Below are 6,000 nucleotides of genomic sequence, written 5' to 3' on the forward strand. Positions count from 1 at the left end.
GTTCTACCGGACTTTTCACAGACCAATTTCAAGATGAGTTTAATAAAAAAAAAAAAAAAAAAAGCAACAAATACCTCTGCCGGCTATCCAAACTTCAATACGCACTTAAAAAAAATATATATATAAATGTGAAATAAATATTTATAATATTATAATATTTTAATATATTTTAGTCACTTATTAATATGAACATTCGATATATTGCTCCAGTGACAATTATTTACCAAAAAATTACACTTGAGGAAATACTTCTTCATTCTGAAAAAAAATATTAATAAAATTTCAACAATTCATTTATTAGTATCCAACTTTACCAAACTTGTCGATTAGACAAAAAAAAACAAGACAGAACCAATTTAATATTTCCTATTTTTTATATAACTATAAGCATGATACAGGTAAGTCTTTTATTTGGCAAGAACAACCCTATTTCATGTGTTTAGCGGACAAGCAGTGAAGTTATTCTTTTTGCTGTTACTGAATATACGAAGAAAGAAAATAATTCCCGAAATTAATTTGAAACTTTTATACTCAATACTTTTCCCGCAAAATATTCACATCCCTTGGGACGTTCATTGACATATATATAACAAGCATGTCGAAACAGAAAATTTGGCATACAGTATTTTCAGAACGATGTTTACAATATAAAACATTATACCCAAAAATTGTGATGACGAATTTCTTCCTTTGTTCGAGAACAATTTTATTTAAATAGAAATCTGTGATTTCATTTTGACCATTACTTCGACGAACCAGAGCAAGTTAAATATCGACCTGAATTTCATTCAAATTTGTTCTCTTCTTCTTCTTTTAGTATACAATAGTCCATCGACATCCCATGATAACATTCTGTTGTCATAAGAGGACTAGTCTATTTACAAAACTGTTAACCCAAATTAAACAAAATGCATGTTTCTTTCTTATGTTCAATGTAAAAATGTATATAACTTTAAATTACAACTATCTATAGTTCCGCAACTTTCTATCAAAGCGTATAAAAGAATGGTCGATAAATGCGTATATTTTTGTTATTTCAATATTTCTTGTATATTCCAAACTGTCCTTCACTTTTGACCACGAATACTTACATGTCCCCAAATTTACCATTGGAAAAAATGCATGTGTAAGCAGATTTTTATTTTATCAAATCTCTTTTTGGAATTATTTAGATTTTTATAATTAATATTCTTTACACCAGAAATGTTATTTATTAACAGTAATGACTAGTATATCACTATCAGACACGCAAGACAGAGATGTATATTTATCAAATGATTATACACCTGAATGATAGTTTCGGTCGTGTACACTGATGGATACGCTCAGAAGTGAAACTATGCATGAACTTGCAAGTCCGACAGAAAATCGCTTGAATACCTGGCCGTGTCACCTCACAATACATTCGGGAGTAATACCTTTAGCAATGCAGGTGGTCAGACAAGGGAAGGTCTGAATTTATTCAAATAAGTTTATTACATAAAAGAATTATGGACAAATTAGGTTTTAGAAAACTATTTTCACGGAACGTCAGGGGTGATACTTTTACAAGTTATTTTTTTTTACTTTACATATAAGTAATATAAGTAAATAAATAATGTTTGAATAATCTCCCGTTAATTTTGCCTGTAGTGTTTTTGTTGATAGCTGTTTGTCATATATTTGTTTGTTTGTAGCTCCTGTACACTAGTATCATATAAACCAAGTTGTCATCACTGTTGGGTTTCTCGTCTGAATATTTACATTAACTCTGTTAGATGCCTCTCTCCAAGCCGAGCCTTTTATAGGGTCTCATTATGAAGTTTAAGTTTTTGGTCATTGCTGAAGGGTGTGCAGTGACCTATTATATAGTGGCTAACAAGAAAATCACTTGGTCTACATGTATTATAGTTATGATAGTCGTCTCATCAAAATTCAAACCCAGTGGCGGATCCAGGGGAGGGTTCCAGGGGTTGGAACCCCCCCCCCCCCCCCCCCATATTTGGGACGATCAATGCATTTGAATTGGGACATTAAGTTGGACCCCCTTTGTCCTGGATTGGGAACCCCCTTTTTAAGATTGCCGGATCAGCCCCTGATACCATATCTCCTTAGGCAAAAATAAAAATTATGTTTGTTTCCCCTCCCCCCACCCGGGTCAAAAAATTATGTTCCATTAAAAATCGAAATTATTTTCGTTCCCAAAAATCTTCAAAATAATCTTTTCTATTTTTGAAAAGTGTTGAAGGCAAAAGGATTTATCATCTCAAATTCAGCACAAACAACTCAAAGGATGCGCTGACTGGACAAGTCAATCCATTCATGTAACCATGCTATGACAGCCATTTAAAAAAAATTAACCTCAAACCTTCCTGGTCTGTTTACAAGGGTAGACCATGGGGATGGGAAACAGACATTCTTTAAAATGTGGCCTTATTCATAATTTTTTTTATTGAAATTCTGTAATAAGAAGATTTTACTAGTCTATAAGTATCACATATACTTTACATTATCAATAATCCATTAAAAAAAGTCCAGTCAAAACAACCATGCCAGACAGAGATGACAAATAATGTACACTTTACAGTTCTTCCATACCCCAAATATATAGTTAACCGTTTATAGTAACCATGGTAACAGAGAAACAGACTAAACATAAAAAACATGAAAATGGTGTCATTGTCAGATGAAATCAGATAATCAAAAATGTCAAACATGTTCACCTTACATTCGTTCCATATGCCAAAAATAGTGATCCTATACATGTACAATGTAGCTTATAGCAATTCAAACATTGATGACCTTCTGCTGTTGTCTGCTCTGTAGTCGGGTTGTTGTCTTGTTGGCACATTCTCCATTTCCAGTCTCTAATTTTATTACAAAGTATATGAGAAACAAACCTTATCCCACTAACATGTTTAACCCCACCACATTATTTATGTATGTGCCTGTCCAAAGTCAGGAGCCTGTATTTCAGTGGTTGTTGTTTGTTTATGTGTTACATATTTGTTTTTTCGTTCATTTTTTTACATAAATAAGGCCGTTAGTTTTCTGGTTTGAATTGTTTTACATTGTCTTATCGGGGCCTTTTATAGCTGACTATGCAGTATGGACTTTGCTAATAGCCGAAGGCCGTACGGTTATCTATAGTTGTTAATGTTTGCGTCATTTTGGTCTTTTGTGTATAGTTGTCTCATTGGCAATAGTACCACATCTTTTTTTTTTATATACTAACCATGTTAACATTGTATTAAACTGAAATAACCTTAATCATTTAAATTATCCATGAAATAAAGTCAAGGTCAGGTCAACCTAACCTGATAGACAAGTAGACCTTGGAAGGTACAGTATAAGAGATCACGTCACTGATTAAATAACAGTATATTTTACATGCAGTCACTGAATCATGAAAATGAGGTCAAGTGCAATGGACATGACGATATAATGACAGACTGAAACATCATAACATATTAGCTACTAGTACATGTATCTGAATACAAGACAAGAAACATCCAGCTCTTTTAGCTTTTAAAATGTAAAGCTCTATAAAAATAGCTTACATCATCCCCCTAAGACTGTAATACATATTTCTGGCATACAACCAACTTTCATGACTTTCCTGTAAGGCAAGACAAAATAAAATGATACTTTGAAGAACATGTATTGTTTAATATGTTCGACTACTACATGTACATGTACTAGTATAAAATGCCAGTTTTAGAATGAACAGTGATTTAGAAGATTATCAAAATACATGAAGATACATTCAGACTATTATAACTACAAATGTATACAGCAAGCTGTCATTTGACTCTAACCAACAACCGTACAAGGGCTGTAAAGCTTGTCTAGGTTGGTGAAACTTCCATCATGATGCATATGACACTAAACAATAGTGACGGACCGTGGCAGACCCTCATGGAAGGTCAAGAAGGTTTAACACACCATGGTGGTACATGTAGCCAACAGTAGCAATGGAAGCATAGAAATTCTTATTATATCCATCATTTCACAATTTAAAGCTACAGGTACAAATGAGGTACCGTATTTGAGAAATTTAGTGACACTATATATTTCCTATGTATACATGATATATGCCCCTTCATAATCTGGCTGGGAATCATGCTCAAACCAATGTGATATCTTATCTACAAAACAAATATACATTAAGAATTAAGTATTTATTACATGTATCTAAAATTAAATAAGTCAATAGCATTAATACTATTTTATATATAACTACATGTATTTGATTTGTCACAATTGTAGTAATAATAATTCAACAAATTCTTTTAATAATACTTTTTTATTTTAAAATAGAATTTGTTGAATATTACTTCAAACATGACAATGCAAATAGTATGTATAGATTATAACATGCCCTTTTCCATATTGGCCCTGGTATCATCCCGAGACTCTCATATTGGCCTCGAGGCTTTAGCCGAGGGCCGATATGGGTCGAGGGATGATACCCGGGCCAATATGAAAAAGACATGTTTTAATCTGTGTATCACATATTTCAGTTCTGCAGAAAAGAGAAAAAAAGGTCAATTATAACAATTTAATGAAACATAAAATGTAAAATCTTAAACATTTTATCACAAATGTGGCATTAAGGAGGCAATGACGTCACATCATTTGGAATCAGGGAACAATATCAATATACTCTTTTTTTGCCCCGGGCAATTTTGAGGTTATTGCATATGCAAAAAATGTGATAAATTATAATTATTGTACATCACCCACCAGTGACTATATAAATAGTAAAATTTAAAATTGAGAATGGAAATGGGGAATGTGTCAAACAGACAACAACCCGACCAAATAAAAAACAACAGCAGAAGGTCACCAACAGGTCTTCAATGTAGCGAGAAATTCCCGCACCCGGAGGCGTCCTTCAGCTGGCCCCTAAACAAATATATACTAGTTCAGTGATAATGAACGCCATACTAATTTCCAAATTGTACACAATAAACTAATATAAAAATAATACAAGACTAACAAAGGCCAGAGGCTCCTGACTTGGGACAGGCGCAAAAATGCGGCGGGGTTAAACATGTTTGTGAGATCTCAACCCTCCCACTATACCTCTAACCAATGAAGAAAAATAAACGCATAACAATACGCACATTAAAATTCAGTTCAAGAGAAGTCCGAGTCTGATGTCAGAAGATGTAACCAAAGAAAATAAACAAAATGACAATAATACATAAATAACAACAGACTCCTAGCAGTTAACTGACATGCCAGCTCCAGACTTCAATTAAACTGACTGAAAGATTATGATTTCATCATATGAACATCAGGCACAATCCTTCCCGTTAGGGGTTTAGTATCATACCATCATAACATATATGAGAAGAACATAACCCGTGTCATGCCAACAACTGTTTTTAGAATAAATGTCTTTAGTTCCGACGCAAAGACCTTATCAGTGACTCAATATTAACGCCAAAATATGCAATCTTTAATGACTTGACAACAGTATCGTAATTATATCCCTTCTTAATCAGTCTATTTAAAGGTTTTGTAAGTTTCTGAGGTGAATACTGACACCTTTGTGCTTTATAAAGAATATTTCCATAAAAAATTGGATGTGAAATACCTGAACGTATAAAAAGTCTGCATGTTGAGCTATATTTACGAATGATGTCTTTATACCGATGATAAAATTTAGTAAAAGTTTTGACTAGTTTGTGATATCGAAAACCCTGGTGTAATAATTTTTCAGTAATACATAAATTTCTCTCGTTAAAATCTAAAACATTGTTACAAACACGAGCGAATCGTACAAGTTGAGATATATAAACACCGTAAGATGGTGACAAGGGAACGTCACCATCTAAAAACGGATAATTAACGATAGGAAATGAAAAATCATCCCTTTTATCATAAATTTTAGTATTCAGCTTTCCGTTAGTGATATAGATATCAAGATCGAGGAAAGGGCAGTGGTCATTATTAGTATTAGCTTTATTTAAAGTAAGTTCAGCAGGATAAATTTCATTAATATACATACTG

Source organism: Mytilus trossulus, unplaced genomic scaffold, assembly GCF_036588685.1.
Source record: "Mytilus trossulus isolate FHL-02 unplaced genomic scaffold, PNRI_Mtr1.1.1.hap1 h1tg000138l__unscaffolded, whole genome shotgun sequence".
Lineage (NCBI taxonomy): Eukaryota > Metazoa > Mollusca > Bivalvia > Mytilida > Mytilidae > Mytilus > Mytilus trossulus.